Below are 22,191 nucleotides of genomic sequence, written 5' to 3'. Positions count from 1 at the left end.
CACGTACTGGTGAGTCCATGATTGTTTGGGAAAATTGGAGCCAATGATTGGACAACAAAAGGCCAGAGCTTAAAAATATATGATCACACATCAGACCAAGGGTGCAAGTAATAATCTATGTAAGAATTTTTCTAGTCCGAATGGAAATTCCAATTTTACCGAAGGTAATATATTTGAAAGACTATTTTTATTTATCGTAAGATGCAAGGCCACTTATATATTTCGTGAAGACGTTTTTGGACAAACAACTATATTAAAGCCTGAAGAAGCTTAAAATATGTTGACTAAGGTATCGTCATGCACACATCTGAATCATGTAGATCATGCACTTGGGGAAATGGGCAGACTGTAGAACAACACACCGCAGTTTTCATATGGGAAAGGATCTGATTTCGTTACATTTATGAACAAACCTAACTCCTTTGATAATGTTGCACACCTGCCGTAAGAAACCTTGATTGTTGTGCCATTGTCCCGTGACACGCCCCCTGATGGACATATAGAAATGAAGCAACACCTAGGCTTGTGATATTGTGCTAATCACTGAACCTTTGGAAGGCATCACGAATACTCGCAAATTCAAATCCTTGAAAACATAGAGCATTAGTAATGGATCAAAATCTGACATGCATGTGTTCGTTGTTGTACAAACAGACCAGAAAAATAACTAATCTACATATCATCTAAAACATTGTTAATTCAATAGAAAAATAGCTAATTTAATCAAGACATGCAGCAAAGCCAAATTGTTCGTTGTTGTACAAACACACCACATCATGGCCCACGGACATTTCACAGACGGAGTGAAAAAAGTTTTTTTTTCTTTGAGAAAAGGGGAGCGCAGAAGAGTAGATATGGAAATAACTTCCATATATGCTTTTCCCAAATTTCCTATTTGATGTTTTCTTCAATTGCATGGACTCCTCTCATGCCTTTTTCTCATTGTAACAGAGCAGGCAGCTGATCATACGGCCAATTGGTTGTAGTCATCATTGTCAAAGCAGTACACATACGTAAACCAAGCCACACCATTGAACCTAAGAACGTGAAATACTACTGCTGATTCGATGCTGCGAAGCACTTACGCAAGCTTATCTCACAGACGGGGAATGACATGGTGCAGCCTGCCGGGTGAAAACTCCATGCTGCCAAAGGGGAGACTGACTGGGATCGTGAAAGACTGGAGGAGGAGGAGGAGGAAGAGAGCCTGCAGGACAGGAAAGAGGACGCATGGCATGTTAGGTTTAATCTTGATTCATGTATCCGCATATTTAGTTTTATTATGTGCATGTAGTTTAGATGGTAAAAGGGTGATGTAGGCCAGTGCAGCTTTGGTTGTGCGCGAAGAAGACGAGATGCCGGGCTGCCGTGTGATGCGGCGAGCACGGCGAGATACTGATGGTGCTGTGAGATACGGCAAGGTCCCGAGAAGCGGCAAGACGCGACTTAAGACTGGAGTGTGACGGAGTGTATCAAGTTGGGTCGGGTGAACCGGCAGATCGCTCAGTTTGTTGGAGTAGCTGTGCATGCGTGAGTTTGTTGAGTCCTAGCCGAGAGAATGTTGAGTAAGTAGTTCATGCATGCATGTAGTTGGGATTGGTCACATGTGCTGGCCGAGCCATATGGATGGATAGAGTTTAGGCCGTGGTTAGCGCATGTAGTTAGTCGTGGAGCAAGTAATGTGGGGCGTGGCGTGAGAGCTGGCAGGTAGTGGTGCCCAAGTTGTGTGTGAGTACATGCATGGGCGTGAGTGCCTGGTCCTTGTATATATATTCTACTTTGAGTCAATGAAAGAAGGCGGTGAGAGCCTGTAGAAAAATGTAGCACTGCGTGTTCACCAAGGAGAGGATGCTCTCGGCAAAGCTCTTGTGCTGCTCCTTGGTGAAGTGTGTGTGTGTGTGTGTGTGTGTGTCTGTGTTGTCTTCTTTCCCCAGATGAGTTCTTGTGTGAGGCAAAACCATGAGAAGAAGAGAGCGCAAGGAAGAAGAAGAGCGGCGCTGCGAGGAGGCAGCGCCAACATGGCACTGGGAGGCAACTTCCTAGCCTCGTAGAAGCCGTGTCATACATGCATGCTGGCAAGCTCCACGCCTCATGGCCTCATGGGCCATACAATTCGCCTTCTGCTTGCTGGGGATGGCGATCGACTATGTCGCTGCCGGCTCCTTTCTACACCTACGCGTAGTACTGCATCTCTTGCCATGTACGTGCAGCCGTTCATCTCTTGTCTCTGTTCGGACATGACGCCAAGGAAAGAGAAGAGCTTTCAGCAGGAGAAGAACATGTCATAGGAACGATCAGGCTTATGCATCCGCTGGCCACGTTAACTTCCCATGGCGGGATGTGTTCCGAGAGAGTCACACGATCCTCAACTCGTGTCCAAGCTGCTGCGCATCTGGATGCCAATGTCGCTGCTCCTGTATGGCCGAAAGATGAGGATGCCATATGATAGAACTCCCCCCTGAACCAGATCGAGAGGGAAGCAACAGTAAGAGATTTGCATCTCCACCTTGCGCCACCATAGCACGAACGAAAAGAAGCAGATCAGGCGATAGGAGATCCGTTTTGATTTCCACGAGAGAAAAAAGGAGAGAGAGAAAGTCTCTAGGAGCCGTGCGGGACCTAGCTGTTACAGGGTATGTGTTCAACCTGGCTTTAGATAGAGACATGGGTTAATCTAATGGAAAAACTATTTAAAACCTATAGAAAGATCTCAACCGTAATAACTGGCTCCCCTCTAGATTAAGTTAGTTTTTTTTTCTTCTTGCATTTTCTTTGCTACCAAGAAGGATTTTGGGCCTTTCGAGTGTTTTTTCGGCTTTGGAGTTTACAGGTTGATATACATCGTAATAATTTAGTCCCATCAGATTAACGGCTCGTAAATTCTAATTAACGTGGTAATTTTTTGGGAGTCTGTAATTAGTATAGGTATAGATAGATAGATAGATAGATATAGATATAGATAGATAGATAGCATCCACTTATAATTTCCTTTTATTCGATAAAGGGTGGATTTTATTAGCTCAAAGAGGAGCATCAAGAGGATACAAACTCAAAGAACACACACCCGGCCTCTGCATAACTAGGATGCACACAGCCAACACCAACACACGCACACCAAAAAACACGCGAGATAGCAAAGTCATATAAGACCAAAGCTATGTGTAGGCGAGTAAAAGAAAAACCCGAAGCGACCAGATCCACGATCGGCAAACTATATCAACGACCATATCCGCACCAACCATCTCATGACATCATACAGACGACGAGGTTCTTCAACAGTAACGCCTTCGAGAAGGGAGTAACACTCAAGTGTTGCCGTCACCGGATCCAACCACCAAGGCCTGAATCTAGGTTTTCACCCTGAAGAATCAGTGCAAGCATATTCGAGCAATGCCTTCAACAAGGTAACGACGTAAAAAAACATCGCCATTGCCAGGTATAACCAACTCAGGTCAACCTAGGCTTTCACCCCGGATCTCGCGACCGGGTGCTCACAGCACCACCTTCGAAGTCACTCAACTGTTGTCGCCACCACTTTTCCGTAATCCCAGCAGCTACATACGATGAACGCCGCCACTGCACAACCATTGGACATAGAGAGATTAACCCTCCCGGAGATCTCACCACCGAAGTCAACCATTGGACATAGAGAGATTAACCCTCCCGAAGATCCCTTGGTGACCACCGTTGCCGTGGAGCCGCAAGAGGTACTGCAACACAGTCTGCAGTCACCTCACTCGACCGATCGAATCTGGATCACCATCACCAAGCCGTCCAGATCTGAATTGAGCAACCACGCCGGGTCGGTGAGTCGCTGGAGCCCGCGACCTCGTTGCCTCCATGCCCTGCAGCAAGCCGGAGCCAAGCCACAAGAAGAGACAAGCTGGCGTCGCACGAAGGCGCCCATCCAGCAGCAGAGGGCAGTCTTGCCGTCGTGGGAGAGCTGTGCCGCCCGACCATCAAGTCGCCACAGCAGGACGCCCATGCAGGAAGTGGAGCTGCATCGTTGCCCCGTGCAGCCATGAACCGAGGAGCTTTCCCCATGCAGCCGCCGCCACATGCAGATCCAGAGCGCCGAGGAGCCGCCCGCCGCCAGAGAGAAATCCCACCGCCGCCGGCACCGCGCGGGCCTTGCCTGGCGGCACGCGCCGGCGGCGGCTGGGGAGGAGGGAGGTGGTGGGGAGCCGAGGATCTCTCATATTGTTTAATCTATAAAGAAAATAATAAAGCTACTGTATAACAATGAGTGAGGAGTATTGGCTCCCATGCTCAAATGAGCCCGGAGTGAACAAAAACATCATTAAAAATACTAAATAAATTTAAAAATTTCTGATTTTTTGTGGAGAAAGATGCCTGAGTGCGTGATGCACGTGCCAAATTTCAGAACATTTGAATGTCCAAGTAGCTCTCAGCAAAAAAGAAAAATTTCGGATCTATCAAAAAGTTTACTGTTTGTGCACTATTTTGACCCAATTTTGTTTTGTTTCTGAGAGCTACTCAGAAGACCAAATGCTTTGAAATTTGGCACGTACCTCACGCATTTAAATATCTTCCATGCAAAAAAAATATTTTTTTTGAATTTTTCTAGTTTTTTTAAATTTACTGTGCATCGGGTGCAGATGAGCCTGGGCTCAGAATTGGATATTCGATATAACAATAAGTTTTACTCTGAAAATGTAAGTGGAACACAAGAGTAAATGACGAAGCCATGCGCAATTTTCTTCTGGACAGTCTGTCGTGGGCAAAGACCTCTTCAGGCCGGTCTGTCGTGGGCAGTGACGACGAGATTTCGACCGGCGAACCAGGTGTCTGGCGCTCACGCCCATGGCGTTCTTCTTCCTCCACACTCTCCAATTTCCACCACGCATACCCAGTCCAGAGCAAAACTGCAATACATTGGTCGCCTGCCGTGCTCTGGCACTCTGGTGCTCAACTAGAATACGCAATACATCAGTCCAGAACACAACCTGCATGTGTCTGGTGCTATGCAAGACGCATTTCACCATCGCCACTGGAAAAGCTCTCAACACCACGTGCTAGTTTGGACGTTGTGCTTGACTCACAGTGCTTACTTATACTATTATTTTCTTCTTTTTTTGTGATTGAACAGAAGTGCTTACTTAGTCAAACGCACACGCACACACAAAAAGACTCACCAGTGCTTGTCGCTATGACCGAGCTGAGCACCAGCCTATATTTGCAGCCTCTACACAACACGATTCTGCAGTAGTCTGCACGCCCTCACCACCGTTCACCATGCTGCCCTTCCTAATTGTTTTCACCCTGCTCTCCTGCATCCACACCCCAGCAAACTCTACAGCGACGGACACCATCTTGGCCGGCCAATCACTTGCCGTCAACGACAAGCTCATCTCCGGCAATGGCAGGTACGCGCTCGGCTTCTTCCAGACCGAAGGCACCACCAACTGGTACCTTGGCATATGGTTCAACGCAGTCCCTAAATTCACTCCAGCATGGGTTGGAAATAGGGATAACCCAGTCAAGAACACGACCTCAGTTGAGCTCACCATTTCCCACGATGGCAACCTTGTCATCTTAAACCGGTCCACCATGTCCATAATCTGGTCCACACAAGCAAACATCTCCAGAAATAGCACCACTGCTAGGCTGCTGAGTACTGGAAATCTCGTACTCACAGACTCTTCAAACTTGTCAGAGTTTCTATGGCAAAGCTTTGATCACCCCACGGATACATTTTTTCCTGGGGCCAAGCATGGATGGGATAAGGCCACCGGCCTGAATCGCCGTTTTGTTTCTTGGAAAAGCTTGACTGACCCAGCTACCGGTGTCTATTATTATGAGGTAGACCCGGCCGCTGTTGACCAGATAGTGCTTGTAGCACTCAACTCATCCATACCCTATTGGTCCAGCAGTGCATGGAACGGCAAATATTTTTCTGGAATTCCAGAGATGGCTGCCCGCCACTCTATTAGTGCAAAATTTGTCCACAGTGACAAAGAGAAGTACTGGACATATAAATTAGTGCCTCAATATATGGATCCAAATATGCTTACTCGTCATGTAATTGACATCTCGGGTCAAATGAAGACATTCATTTGGATGAAGGGCACACCAGATTGGGTAATGATCAATGCCCAACCAAGAGATCAGTGTGACGTTGATGCAATTTGTGGGCCTTTCACAATCTGCAATGATAATAATTTTCCACAATGCAATTGTATGGAGGGCTTCACAATAACATCCCCCAAGGACTGGGACCTAGAAGATCGAGCAGGTGGGTGCTCGAGGAAGACTAAGTTAGACTGCATTAGCAATAGAGGCACAACGCATACCACAGACAAGTTCTATTCTATGCCATGTGTTAAGTTGCCCAAGGATGCCCCAGAAGTAGATGCTGCTGCAAGTGCAAGTGAGTGCGCACAAGTTTGCCTGAATAATTGCTCTTGCACAGCCTACTCCTTTGGCGACAATGGATGTTCTATGTGGCATAATAAATTGCTCAACATAAGAGCACTACCATGTAGTGGCACTGCCAATTCTAACGGAGAAACTCTTTACCTCCGTCTTTCTGCTAAAGATGTAGAAAGTTTGAAAAACAACAGAAGAGGAATTGTTATTGGAATTGTAACTGGTACAGGCGTTTTTGTTTTAGGCCTATTTGCACTTATCCTCTTAATAATGATCCAGAGAAACAAAAAGAAGAACTCTGGTCAGATACTGAGTGATTCTCAAGTTTGTACTGGAATCATTGCATTTGGATACAATGATCTACAACGGGCAACAAACAAATTCACAGATAAGTTGGGGGTAGGTGGTTTTGGTTCTGTATTCAAGGGGTTTATAAAGGGCTCCAATGCCGTAGCAGTGAAGATGCTCGATGGTGCTTATCAAGGAGAGAAGCAATTCAGAGCCGAAGTGAGCACAATCGGAGCTGTTCAACACATCAATTTGGTTAAGCTTGTTGGTTTCTGTTGTGATGGTTCCAAGAGGTTGCTTGTTTATGAATACATGTCAAATCACTCTCTTGATGTCCATCTATTTCGAAGCAATTCTACCATGTTGAATTGGACTGCTAGATATCAGATAGGCCTAGGAGTTGCAAGAGGGTTGGCCTACTTGCATGACAGCTGCCGAGACTGCATCATACACTGTGATATCAAGCCAGAAAACATACTTCTTGATTCTTCACTCCTTCCAAAAATTGCAGACTTTGGAATGGCAAAACTTATAGGAAGGGATTATAGCCGAGTATTGACAACAATGAGAGGAACTACAGGGTACCTTGCGCCTGAATGGATAAGCGGTGTTCCTATTACACCAAAAGTCGATGTTTATAGCTACGGGATGGTGTTGCTGGAAATAATATCTGGAAGGAGGAACTCATGTGCATCATGTCCTAGTGGTGGCAATGTTGATGTTTATTTCCCTGTGTATGCCTCACATAAGCTTCTCAAAGGAGACATCAAGGGTTTGGTAGATCACAAGCTAGATGGCGACATCAAATTGGATGAGGTTGAACTGGCTTGCAAGGTTGCATGTTGGTGCATCCAGGATGATGAGCTTGATCGGCCAACAATGGGACAGGTAGTTCAATTTCTCGAAGGCCTGGTTGAGATCACAATGCCCCCGGTACCAAGATTGCTCCAAGCTATGGCCGGAAGCGCACATCAAAAATGCTCCTAATCTTTTTGTGTTAGGGAAACTAGTTGTGTTGCGATGTTATAATATATGTCTATCTTTAAGGCCAAATTTGTAATTGCTATACAATTGTAATTATTATGAGCTATGGTCGGAAGCGCACATAAAAAATGCTCCTAATCTTTTTGTATCAGGGGAACTAGTTGTGTTGCGATGTTATAATATATGACTATCTTTAAGGCTAAATTTGTAATTGTTATACAATTGTAATGATTATGATTGAAGAAACAACTATTTTTGCATAAATTTGTAACTGATGGAAATCTGCCCTAGAGGCAATAAAAATGTTATTATGTCATTTCCATGTTCATTATTAAGTTTATATTTCTGTTGTACAAGTGTGTTGGTTCTTGAATATGAGATTCAATGGAAAACCTGAATACATTTGTGGAAATGTAAACACCAATTCATCCCTCATCATGCCTCTAAGACAATCTCATGTATTGATGATGATCTTGTTTTCCTAATCATGAGCATTGTGAGTATCCTATCAATATATGAGAACATTATTGTCATGCTAACAACGGAGTTGGATAGACCCAACTTATGAATTATTGAAAGATGTCTTCGTTGTTATGTTATAGGTATTTCATATAGCTTGTTCATGGTTGCATAGTTCCTTAGCCCATGAGAATATTGTATATCAACATACCAAATGGTTACTTTGGGGTTACCGATTGTCACTTTTGTAACTGGACTTAAATAGAAGTAACTTACAGGTATACCGGAAATGTGTATCTCGATATCAATAGTGGGTTTGCACCTCTCATGATAGAGAGATACTCTCTGGGACCACTCGGTGTTAGGGTGTCATTATCGTCTGGCCAGACACGTGTGATTATGATCACGGGATACGGAACATGAATACGAGTAAAGAGAACAAAACTAGTAACGAGGATAACCGCTATAGTGATCAAGGAGTTTATCACGGGGATATCGATTAGCTCACCTCAAGGTTTGTAAACGTACCGCGAAGCGAAGGGAATGGTATTCGTAAAAATGGTTAACTCGAGAACTTTGTGAATATGCGGGAGTTAATAAGGGTGTCCAGATCCCGCTGTTAACTATTGTCCAGAAGGTGTTCCGAGACATGTCCACTTATTTCCAAACTTGTACGGTCACACGCTTAACGGTTTCTAGTCCTGATTATTGGAGAAATGAGAAATGAGTTAAAAGAGCACCGAAAGAGTTACGTATAGTTCTGTAAGTGTTTCAGATGGTTGCGGAAGGAGATTGGATTTTCTACTCTCGGGTGTACTACACCCGAGTTAGCAAAATTTTGAAAAAAGTTTATCAAGCAAAATCCAAAAAATCTGAAATTTTGCTATATCAAAGTTTATCGTATGTTTGAAATTCTTGCCAAGTTTCATCAAAAAATAACATCCGAGGAGCTCTCACGAAAAAAACAAAATCACTGCTGAAAGTTTTGTGCACTGTTTGAGTAGTGATTTTGTTATTTTTTGTGAGAGCTCCTCATATGCTATTTTTAGATGAAATTTTGCAAGAACCTCACACATCTGATAATGTTGCAGGTCCCAAAATTTTATATTTTTTGGACAATGTTTGATCACATTTTTTCAATTTTTTTGCTAACTCGGGTGTACTACACCCAAGAGTAGCCACTACTTTCCGGGTTCTAGCTATTATGGAAAGGTATAACATGATTTCGGAAAGTTCGGGTCTAAATATGGAATGTTTTCGGTGGTCTCGGAATGGGTACCGTAGACATCCAAATAATTCAGGATTTTATTTGTGATAGAAAATTGTGAAGCGCCGTTATGAGATGACAACTCCTAGTGGTCCCCATAGGGCCCACAAGAGGCACCATAGGGCATGGCAGGCCTCTAGGACGATTCCTACTAGGAGGGAATCCTTACCTCCTTCCATAGTGGAAGGAGAGAATTTCCTCCTCCTGGGTTCTCCCTCTCCTTACCTATAGGGTCAAGGAGAAGCACAAACCTTCCATTTCCACTTTTGTAATCTCTTTTCAATCTTTTTCTTACTTTGCTCTAGACGCAAAGTGGCTAGGGTTGTAAGCATATGATATACAACCATTTATTCATTTAATTGAAAAAGGCACAGTGAGAGACTCTCTCACTAATTAAGGTTAACAAAGGTGACCCTAGCGGTGCCCCAACTATCCTATTGTTGGTTGATGAAAACTGGCTAGCAACATATACTAATCTAAGAAACTAAAGGGTGTAGAGTTTAACTTTTTACATAATTTTGAATTTTTTTACTGTACATGGGTGATTAGAATTTACCACAACTTGACAGCTGTTTTCCTACAGTTTTTGTGGGGATCGTTGTGGGTAGGTTTTGGACGCTGATAACACTCACACATGTGGTGGGAGTGACATCCGCTCACACGGCTTATAACACACAGACTGTGTCATGTGACCGCATGCATGCATGTGGGAATTTTTTTTTGATTTTCAGTTTCTCAAATGTTTTATCTCTTAAATGAAAATTTTGATTGAAGATCCGTTTTCACCATTAAATCCATCATGACGAGATCTCCGAAACTAGATCTCATATCAATATGTTTCGACGACTTTTTTGCGGGGTTAAAAGTTGTCATGTCTATTGCACATGAATTGCCATGGTGTTTACACTGAAGTTGCCATGATATGTTAGCTATTTTCTTCTATATTTAAAAGTAAATTTTTACATATTATAAAACAAAGAATTAAGAAACTAGACTTGCCATGAACCATAAACTAAAATTGCCATGATACATGCACTTAAAATTGCCATGGTTCATATAAAAAATAATTTTCATGGTCAAAGTACTGGAATTGCCATGGTCAAAACACTAAAATTTCCATGCTCTATAAACTAAAATTGCCACATGGCAACTTTAGTGTAAACACTGACAACTACGGTGTAAACATCAAGGCAAGTTTTGAGCAAAAAATCGTCAAAACATATTAACATGGGATCTAGTTTTGAAGATCTCGTCGAGACAGATAATGGTGAAATTGGAATTTTTTTTTAATTAGGAGATAAAACATTTTTAAGCCGAAAACCAAAAAAATTCCCGCTGATGTCATATGTTTTGACGTGGCAAAATGAATGGTAATGAAGGCTTTTAAACCATGTTGCTTCATTGCCACACGTGTGGGCGTTAACATTTGCATAGGTTTTCAGGGTGTGTCCTACTTATTTTGACCGGTCCGCTGCGATCTTTTGGGCCACTTAATATGATGACTCTTCAAGAAGCCCTCATCTCCTCCCTGTGTATCTCTCGAGCGAGCGATTGCATCAGCGGCGCAGCGCTGCAGATAAAGCAGCCAAGGTCGAGCCACGCGTGTGGTGCCCTGAGCCTTTCCTCGCCGTCCATCTCACTGGATCCCGCCGTGGGTATCCTCACCGTAGCCTGCCCTTGCTGGATCCGATGGTGGAGGAGAGCAGGCGGAGGACCACCACGACCGGACCAGATCCAAGCCCTGTCAGGTGAGGTATCCACGGGAGCAAGTCAGCAAGGTGGCCACCAACGATTTAGTGCATGTATACAAATTTTCTATATGCAATTATTGTTATCCAGGAGCAGCAAGATGCGCATCCAAACTTTGTATATGCGTCAAAGCATCCAAATTCTTGTGCTAGTTAGCCATGTTCACTAACGACATCTTTCTTCTTCATGATCTATAAACTGACTTGCAGTAGCTCCTACAAAGGCATGTGTTTTGCTTCTGATAACAATGCTTTTGTTGTAGCGTGTATCAGATCAAAAAAAATGTTGGGTAATCTGTTATTCAGTTAGGAGGGTACTTTATAATGCCTTGCGACAAATATGTGAGACTGGCAGTAGCTCATTTATGAAATGGAGATCCTGACAAAATATGTGGCATACTCGCGATCATCGAAGCTACCGGCCGACGCTGGCAAGGTGGTTGAAGCTCTTGCTATGTGGTACGAATATCTGCATATGTATGTGTATGCGTTGCCTCCTCCTCCTCCTTTCCTCAGTTGATCCTACCAAAGGATATGCTACGAAGCACCGATACGGCAGAAATCTCTGTATCGCCGTTCAGTACGCCGCCGATACTCCGATACGCCAGATACGGCTTAAATACAGGTATCGCAGAAGTATCCCCTTTTTGATTTAAAAAGAAAAGAAAAAAATGGCGATACGGCTGCGAAACGCGCGGGACACGGCGAGGCGACAGAGCGCAGCGAGCGAGCCGGCGAGCCCAATAGCCCACGACGAGTCGGCGACTAAACCTAACCTCTCTCGCACCTTCTGTCGACCACACCACACCAGAAGGGTCCGACTGAGGACCGCCGCTGCCGCCGCCGCCAGTGACTCGCCGCCGCTGCTGCCTGGAGTGGCTCGCTGCCGCCACCCCAACTGTCTGGACTCTGCCTAGTCTTCTGCTCTTCTCCGCCGCCGCCTCTAGGTAAATATTTTCCCCAATCCCCGATGTTGTACCGATGTATGGTTGATCCATTGATGTATGCTTGGGGCTTGGCTGCTGCTGGCTTGACGTATCGTTGATCCGTTTATGTAGCTAGTAATAGTACTTTCATAGTCATAGGTGTACAGAATAATAGACTAATAGTTAGATTTGTTCCTCTTTGCTAATGTTGGTTGGATAAAACTGCTTGCTAAGGATGCTGCTTGTTCGATAAAATTGCTTGTTGATGTTGCTAGCTTGCTGCTCGTTGATGTTTGTGGGGTAAAATTACTTGTTGATGTTGCTGCTGCCTCCTATTGCCAGGAAAGAAGATACAAGTATACACCATGTCATCTGCGGGGAGTAGCATGGCAGCAAGCCAATCTTCAGTCGGTGGTACTGCGAGCAACAACATTGAGGTTGATGGTGCAGGGGAAGAGGTTGAGAATGGTGTTGTCAATCCGAAATACCCATTCTGGAAGCATGCTACAAAACTAGAAAGAGATCCATCATGTCAAGGAGGCAACACACGTTTCCGTTGCCAGTTCTGTATGCATGATTTCCCAGGCAGCTATACAAGAATATATAAGAGCGCATCTTCTTAAGATACTAAATGCAGGCATAAACTCTTGTACCAAGATAACACCACCTCTCTTCGAGGAACTTCACAAGGAAGATAAGGCAACTGCTCTATTTATTTCACATGGTAAAACTAGGAACACACTTCCTCTACCACCCTTTGAGGAATCTGGTTTATTGGCATCATCAAGGAAAAGGAAGGCAACAGGAAAGCAATCTGGGATTTCAGAAAGTTTTCATGCAGAGGTTCGACAACAAGCTGATGCTCTCATTGCAAGAATGTTCATCACCGGAGGTATGCAACTTTGCATTACAATGTCAATTATTGTTGTCTTTTTTTAAGCATAGTTGTTTACTAGTTATTTTGTCTATAGGGGTTCCCTTCAATCTAGCAAGAAATCCTTACTATCGGGAGTCCTACAATTTTATCGCAAATAATGAAATGGGTGGCTATGTGCCTCCTGGATATAACGCATTGAGGACAACCTGTCTTGCAAAAGAGAAGAAACATGTTGGGAGGATGCTAGAGCCCCTCAAGTCCACGTGGCCGCTCAAAGGAGTGACTATTTTTGCGGGGCTGGTCTCTTAATCATGCGGTGCAAGTTCGTAGAGACAAAGCGCTTCTCACTACTCAGATTGAGGCTTTAGACGCTCGGGCTGATTCTTCTGGTCTATCTGATTCTGGTTGGTCCTTACGCTTCTCCCTCGAACATTCGTTGGTGAAATTGCACCGCCTCGCTGAGGCTTACTGGCTCCAACGCGGCTCGATCAATTGGTTGCTTAAAGGAGATTCTCCTTCTGCGTATTTTTTTGCTATTGCTAACGGTAGACGGCGTAAATGCATGATTGATAGCTTATTGATTGGTGGGGCCAGGGTGTCAGACTAGGATATCATCATGAACCACATTGTTCAATTCTTCTCCTCCCTTCTGTCTGCCAAACCGGATCAAGGCTTCAAGTTAGCCCCTGCCTTCTGGAACCATGGGGATAGGGTTTCCCTGGAGGAAAATCTCGATCTGTTGATCCCTTTCTCTGAAGAGGAGATTTTTACCTCCATCACCAGTTCTAACGCACATTCTGCTTCTGGTCCGGATGGTTTTTCGATCCCTTTCTTCAAAACTTTCTGGCCGCAGCTTAAGAACCTAATTTGTGCTGTCATTCAAGGATTCTGTTTGGGGACGGTGGATATTTCTAGGCTTAACTATGCGGTCAACTCCCTTATTCCTAAGATTAAGAGCTCGGAGCTTATCTCTCAGTTCCGGCCTATTACGCTTATCAATAATTTTGCCAAGTTCCCCGCCAAGTGCCTGGCTACTCGTCTCACTCCTGTGGCGCATCGTACTCTCTCGCTGACCCAATCTGCTTTTGTTATGGGGCATTTTATTCTTGATGGGATCTTTTGCCTCCACGAGATCGTTCATGACATCCACAAGTCTGGCAGTAAGGCAGTCATTCTTAAGTTAGACTTTGAAAAAGCTTACGATTCTGTGAGCTGGGGCTTTTTACGACAAGTATTGCTTGCTAAAGGCTTTGATGGTGGGGTTGTGCATCGTATCATGCAGTTGGTCATGGGTGGCCACACTGCTATTTTGGTTAACGGGAAAGTTAGCAACTTTTTAAAAACTCTAGAGGCCTTCGACAAGGGGACCCTGCCTCTCCTATCCTCTTTAACTTCGTTGCGGATGCCTTAGTTAATATTTTATCTAGGGCAGCGGAGTCCGGCCACATCACTCCTGTTAGCTCCCATCTCATTCCCCAGGGGATTACACATCTACAATATGCTGATGACACGATTATTATGGTGGAACTCAACGACCACTGCCTCGTCCACCTCAAGTTGCTTTTGCTCTCCTTCGAAGCCCTCTCCGGGCTTAAGATCAACTTCTCTAAAAGCAGGTCATTGTTACTGGTGTCTCGGACGTTGAGGCTTTGCGCGTTGCTCGCCTCTTGAACTGCTCTCTTGGTTCCTTCCCTCTCAAATACCTTGGGCTCCCCATCTCTACTGATAAACTCCTTGCTAAAGACTTTGCTCCCATGGTGGCCAAAGTGGGCAATCGCGTTATGCCCTGGAGGGGCAGGTACAATACCCAGGCCGGTAAAGTAGCTCTGATTAACACTTGTCTTTCCTCCCTTCCTATGTTCCTTATGGGATTTTATCTTCTTTCGATTGGTACGCACGCCGGGTTTGACAAACACAGAGGTGCTTTTTACTGGAACTCGGCGGACAATAAACGCAAGTACCGCTTGGTCAAGTGGGATCTGATCTGTAAACCCAAAGGCCTTAAGGGGCTGGGTATCATCAATACTCTTGTCATGAACAAATGCTTAATTATCAAATGGTGGTGGAAGATCATGACCACTACCTCGGACAGACCTCTCTGGTTTAACATTCTTAAAGCAAAGTACTTTCCTCACTCTAGCCCAATGTTCGCTCGGGCTTCCGGTGCATCCCAGTTTTGGAGAGAGATCTTGTTAAGCTTAGACCTACTTTCCAGGGTCTCGTCAAGTTTGTTGTTCACAATGCTAGGTCCACTAGATTCTGGCTCGACTGGTGGTGTGGTTCGACCACGTTGGCTATCGCTTTTCCTACTTTTTTTCTTACTGTCCTAATTATGAGATCTCAATCTTTGTGCTCTCTTCCAATAATTGGGATCTGCATCTCCGGCACACTCTTTCTCCTGAAGAGTTGGTGGACTGGCAGCGCCTTGTTGCCTTCTTCCCTGTGCTCTCGGAGGAGGAGGACTCGGTGGTGTGGCCTCATTTGTCTTCTGGCTGGTTTTCGGTGAAATCGCTTTATGGTAAACTTATTTCGGGTTCTGTCTCTTCCAAATTTAAGTGGATCTAGAGGGCGCGCATTCCTCCTAAGATCAAGATCTTTCTCTGGCAAGCTACTCGCGGGCGGCTCCCGACCGGTGATCAGATTCGCAAGCGTAATGGGCCTGGGTCTGATCGTTGCACTCTTTGTGGGATGAGAGAAGATAGTTCGCATATCTTCTTCTCCCGTGTTCTGGCTAAGTTATTCTGGTACTGCATCAGATCCTGGCTGCACATTTCTTGGAGGCCATCTTCCTTTTCTGAGCTTCGTCTTTTGGCCAACAATCTGGTCGGGGCCCAAAAAAGAATTTTCTGGGTTTGTATTGCTGCCATGTGCTGGTCCCTGTGGACGACCAGGAACAAATTTACTATCGAGCATGTTTTCCCTGTTAAACCTACTGATTGCTTATTTAAAACTTGTGTGTTCTTGCAGCAGTGGAGATTATTGATTAAGGAGACGGATCGAGACGTGCTTGATATGATGGTTTCCAAGATTCAGGATTCTGCTATCTCCTTATCCCCCCCCCTGCGCGCCGGCAGCTAGGTGTTGATGGCCCTATGTTCGGCGTCTTTTGTCTTCCCGGCCTGCGCGCCGTGTACTGGCCTGGGAGCCATGTACGATACTTGCTCCTTTCTTGCGTGTTGGGTGCTACTCTCGTTATGTTCACGTCGTCTGTCTTATGGTTTAACTCTGCCCGGTGGCTTTATTTATAAAGTCGGGCCTCAGCCTAGCTTTTATCTAAAAAAAGCTATGGATTGTGTTCCTACAAATATTGCAAAAAATCTCAGAATATTGTTGTCAAAAGCATCAGTTCTGATGTACATTGGGCTCCTTGGCCTGTTTGAATAAGGATATGGATGTAAGATCACAGAAGAAAACGACACATTGAGAAATTTTGAGTAATCAGATGAACTCGTAAGTACCGCAGAGGTGTGTGAATCCCACCTTGATCTCTCGACCAAGCCACTCCCTCTAACTATCCGGCACTCGCAGTCGCCGAGCCAGTGAGCCTGGCCGTCCCTCGAGCAAGTCGCCCTTTGCCTGTCGAGCGCTCGAAGTCGCCCAGCCGACGAGCCTCGCTGTCCCTCCACCAAGGCGCTCCCTCTGCCTGTCCGGCGCTCGCCCCCAACCGCCGACCCGGCCTACAACCGCCCCTCCCCAACCCTCCATCAACCCATATTGCTTCCGCCCGCAGCTGTCGCGCCCGCCTCGCCCCTGTGGCCGCCATGGGAGCTGGTTTGGCGTGGTAAGAGGAAGGGAGGTTGGAGGCGCGGCTCTGTTGTCGAGGGAGAGACGAGTGAGGGATGTGGCGGCTGTCTGACCTCTGACGAGGGGGCTAGGGTTTGTGGGTGGAGGCAACGAGAGAAGAGGAAGAAACGATGTTAGCTGGGGGAGGTGTTTTTCATCCTTTTTTTTCTCCTTTAGAAACAGAACCTGTCCAACCCCTTGTGTCTAAGGATGGCAATGGGTCGGGTTTGGATCGGGTTGAACATTATCAAATCCATACCCATATCCATGAAGACAGTCTTTGCCCGCCCATGAAAAAATCCATGGGTGAAAAATTGTGTCCATGTCCAAACCCGACGGATATCCATATCCATTGGATATCCATTGGGTCCTCTCGAGACATATAAATAAGACATAACACATTATTAACATAAGCTCTTCCATTCTTCACCTCGTGGCAGGCTAGGCCTCACTTATGATAAACATCAACTTATGGTAAATCAACGTTCACTAACAACCTAAGATCATTTAGTATTTTTGTAATAGATGAGAATGACGAGTTATTTAACAAGGAGATAAAAAATAAGGAGTGTTGTAGTATGTTACGGAGGGGATTAAATGTCAACTAATAAAAGTTATGATGGGGATTGTGCAATTTCTTTTGCATGTTTTAGATTAAAAAAAGTATCAAATTATAGAGGGACATGTGACTATGAGGTAGGGATAGCAGATTTTTGCCCATTAAGTCATACCATCCTGACGGGTTTGGGTATACCCACGGGTACGAGATTATATCCATGCCCTACCCACGAGTAATCGGGTCGGGTTTGGGCACCGCCCATGGACACAAAAGCATATCCAAACCATATCCATTCGGGTCGGATATCCATGGATATCCATGTCCACGGGTAAAATTGCCATCCTTACTTATGTCTACGTGGACAGCGACAGAGGACGCCCCTTCCGCGACTGTTAATGGGTTTCATGGCTCATGGTCGTTGTGCATTGGAATATGTTCAGTTTTTCTTTTTAATACCCTTCTTGACTCTGAATAAGCAACGAAACCCTGAACTCAACATGGTCTCTGTTGTTATCTTCCTGTTTATGTTTGTGTAAAATCACTTGTTAAGTCCATGAGGTCAAGTTTGTTATGACTTATGAAAAGCAAAAAAAAAATTCCAGGCTGAGCTTTCTCTTGAAGCTGCGAGTTTAGCACAAAGAAATGCCGCTCGCGGAATAAGTGACTCTTCAGCTGTAGCCATTCTTTGCACGTGCTGGTGCTGGCGGCTATGAAAAGAGATGCAACACCAAATACTCAGCATTCTGAGGGTGAAGGGCACGGACATCAGTATGCTTCATGGTTGGTATCATCATCTCACCAGGTTTATCCAGCGACGGTGACCCAGCTGCCTCCCCGCCCCTAACATCTTATTCCAGCGAGTACATACAGCCTCCTTCTCCCTTCCCCTTCGCCCATCCTTCACAGCAAAGGAGCGCACGTGGCATGGCGGCGAACTAGGCATGGTCAGTCATCATTTCCCCTTCCACCGGTGATTGTTGAATTCTTTAACTTTCTTACCCTGCCTTCCTTAGTCCTTACCCACCATTGACCAGATTCGTCCGACAGATGCTCCTGTACAGATACAATATAATCTAAGCAGCTCCTGCCTGCCCCAAGGTTGAGTAATTAACTGGACCTAGCTACCACATCTCAAGGAAATTTACACTAGTACTCCCTCCGGTCCTTTTTATTCTGCATATTAGGTTTGTCCGAAGTCAATCCCATTCAACTTTGACCAAGTTTATATAAAAAATTATAAACATTCACATAACTACACCAATATCTTTAGATTCATCTTGTAATATATTTTCATATTATATTTATTAGATATTATAGATGTTAATAATTTTTAATATAAATTTGGACAAACTTAACAAAGTTTGGCTTTCGGCAAAACCAATGTGCAGAGTAAAAAGGACCGGAGGGGCGTAATTACTAATCAATCTCGATCTAAATGGCCTGCTGTGTTAGAGTGTGATTTCTATTCATGTACATTCAACAAGACCCATAGCTACCACCGCTTTAGCCCCATATCGGTATTTCACATGTTATCCAACCGCTTTACTATGCCCGGCAACGGCATGGCCGAGGGTGGTGGAGAGGGGGTATAGGGGGGAGCCATGTTAACCTTTTGCAACCATTCTTTGCACCAGTGGTTTATTTCCGTGTGCTGCTGCTGCTGCTGGCGGCAATGAAAAGGAGCTGAAACGCTAGAGCTTTTTCCATCAGTGACAGGCAGGCAGCATCAGTACTGCTTCATGGTGGTATCATTATCTCACCAAGTTCGGCAAGGTAGAAATTATATCATCTGCATTGGCATCCTTACATGTTACGTCCAAGCCCCACCTGCCACGGTTGGACTTGGTTGGACCCTCAATCATGCATGCTGATCGTTCACTCATTTTGCTTCGTATGTAGTCCGTATTGAAATCTCTAAATCTCTAAAAAAGCATATATTTAGGAACGGAGGGAGTAGAAGCCAGTAGCAGGTACCAAAAATTAATGCTATAGACAGAAGTGTGTGTGGTCATATCGGAGTTCAATTAATTTCTTACATGTTAAGTGATACATCTGTCGAACGTCCATATTCACTCATTTCCGTTGGGTCACACAGTCTCGTAGTATTGCATAGTACCTAGCTAGTTTTCTTTGATTTGTACAGCCTTGTTTTAATTCTGACAAGTGCATATATTTACCTCCCGCGCGTTGCTTGTGCAGAACAGCATGTGGATGGAGCAACTACCGATGTACCTAGCTATGGCACTCAACTTGTTATCGTCTCTGAATTTGCCTGAAGTCTCTGAATTTGTCTGAAGTTGGCTGAATTTGCCTGATCTCTTCTTCAATTAGAGTGTTACCAGGTAGAATGTTCTTAACATCAACGGCTGCTACGACTGAATGAATGATGCCCACACCTGTCTTTGCATGCACACTTCCTCGTTATGTTTACAAAATTCTTCATTCAGATTACAATCATAAAATAGTCTGTAGTCTCCCTGCAGCTGCACTAATAAATAATTGTTCCCTTGATCACAAAACTAAGCCTACTATTGCCAACAATATAAGAGACTCACTGTCTATAACTACTTCGCCTTATATATGGCAACACAGATTTCAGCTTTTGGTTGGCTCCACTGCCGGGGCAAGGCCTTCACTGGGCATTCACCCATGCAATTTGGTGTTACCAAGCTGACCAACCGGACGAAAACCTATCATCAGGGCCAACTAGCTAGTCTCCCTCGAACCTGCACACATCAAGATTTATAGTAATGCACACAGTTGAGCTGGGTTTAAGCCCCATATCACGTTTACAATCGTCGTCAACTATATCCTAGTGTAGAACAGCCAAGTTTTATTGTCCAAATCACGCATGCCATGGGATGATTAATGAACAACCTAACCAATCATCACACAGTCAGTCAATACTTAATAGGTATTATCAGCATATCGTTAATAGGTATATCAATCAGCTTTGTTTCTTTCCAAGTAATCTAACACATTCACCAAGAGTTTAAATTGTTTCCGAATAGTATCATTAGAAGTACAAATGAGTTACCCATTTGACATTTGATTTTCCACTATTACTCAATTGATATTTGATTTGTTATCTTCCACTCTTTCAAGGATGGAGATAACTAACGATAACACACACAAAAAACGATACAGGCTGTAAGCTTTCTAATCTAGGAAATCAACAATGGAGTTGTGATGCCATTACTATAAAAAGAATTGGAGATAACTTACACATGTCTATCTAGCTATATAGAAAGGGGACATATCTAAACAACAAGGCTATAGTCATCTATCTAGCAAAGGTATTTGAGCATCCACGAACAAAACAAAGAAGATTAGGTTACTCCCACAATATGAGCACCAGGGATGAACAATCACCTAGGCGCATAGAAACTCTTGAAAGAATGGTAGTATAAGTAAATCTATTGCGGGCTTCAAAAAGTTTTCTAGATTGCAACGTCTTAAGTTGAACCATATAGACACTGTTGTTCACATATAGAAATATCCCATCGGTAAACTCAACATGTCCTAGTATAATTTTCAGCCTTGCCTCCTCTCCTTCAATCCGAGGAGGGATTCCAAGAATGTTATCTGTTTCAACGGTCTTTTGCAGCACCCATGTAGCAACACCATGGTGATTAACCTTCCTGTGCCACATTTGAATGTTTTGGTAACGGTAACACAACATGATGAGAGCAACAGTGCCATCCTCTGCCTCAATGAGCTGGTGGCTGTGGGATAGATCCATATCCGAAGGCCCCCCGAGCAAATCAAGGCTCTTCCTTTTCAAATCAAACCCAAGTATACCCTCCTTCACATACATAAATGACCAGTAAAGGACATTACCAACAAGGGTGCTAATATAAGCTCCAGAACGATCTGGACCTGGAACCTCTGTTGAGATGAGACCGCCCAATGTGTCGGTCTCGGAGGAATAAATAGAGGCGAGAGGTCGACTATCCTTAGCGTGCATAATCAGCAAGACCACGTTGAAGGGGGCGGAGTGGCAACCACCGTGCACGTGGCCCTTGTCGCGTGCAGCGCAGAGCACCTCCCCGTTGACGTAGCCCATCTTGAACTCGGGTGGAATTTGCACACGGTGCTGGCCGCCGGTGATGAGGTCGCACACGATAACCTCAGAGCGCGGCCGGTATAAGATGAGGACAAGGCCATGGTGGCACCAGAGCAGTCGGCCCCCCATGTCGAGGTGTGCAGGAAGGATGCGGTCAGGAGCGGGCAGGATGGGAGTGTACTTGAGCTTAGGCCCCTCCCAATGCTCCAGCTTGTACAGGTGCTAAGCCTTCCACGTAGGTAAAAAATCTGATGTGGCAAGTTATTTAAGATGAGAGAGATGAGGATGGTGACCCCAGGAAGAACCAATGCTAAGCGCGTGAACTTAGGCAAAACATTTAAAGGAAAGGAGCCCACCAATACATGAAGAGCTTTAGTTGCTAAATCATTAAATGAAGCAAGCTTAGCAACCATAAGCTAAGCACCCATGCATTGGGGAGTATAGTTGCTAAGTTATTTAATATGCTTAGCACCTCATCTAAGCACCCATGCATTGGCAGCAGCCTTAGCATCGTGATTGAAGAAGACCCCGAGGAGGGCGGCTCCCGGTGGTGTTCATAGAAGCGGCGGAGGAATGTGGGGTCTGTGACAAGGCCTCACCAGCGCTTGCAGATGGCAGAGGCGCGCGGAAGGGAGGACGGCTGGGGCGGTAGACGGAGGAGGATCTCTCCGAGCATGTCGTCATCTTCCAGCGCTGCCACAACGTGGTGGCGGATTGTTAGAATAAATCCGAGGCCATACCGTCGATCCTTCGAGGACCAAGCAATCACACGAGCACGACACCGAGATTTGTTAACGAGGTTCATCATCATGGCTACATCCCCGGAGCTTGACTACGGGCGCTC

The 22,191-nt window shown here is 44.9% G+C and overlaps 2 pseudogenes; one reads left to right on the top strand and one right to left on the bottom strand.

Annotated features, from left to right (window-relative positions):
* The first annotated feature begins 5,242 nt into the window (after nucleotides 1-5,242).
* On the top strand, nucleotides 5,243-7,864 carry LOC147962840 (G-type lectin S-receptor-like serine/threonine-protein kinase At2g19130 pseudogene; annotated as a pseudogene).
* Nucleotides 7,865-20,649: 12,785 nt separating this feature from the next.
* LOC147962839 (uncharacterized) lies at nucleotides 20,650-21,476 on the bottom strand (annotated as a pseudogene).
* Nucleotides 21,477-22,191: the final 715 nt, after the last annotated feature.

Source organism: Triticum urartu, chromosome 7A (assembly GCF_056163025.1).
Source record: "Triticum urartu cultivar PI428250 chromosome 7A, HENAU_Tu73, whole genome shotgun sequence".
NCBI lineage: Eukaryota > Viridiplantae > Streptophyta > Magnoliopsida > Poales > Poaceae > Triticum > Triticum urartu.
The sequence above is the reverse complement of the archived record's forward strand: the minus strand, read 5'-3'. Positions and strand labels throughout refer to the sequence as shown.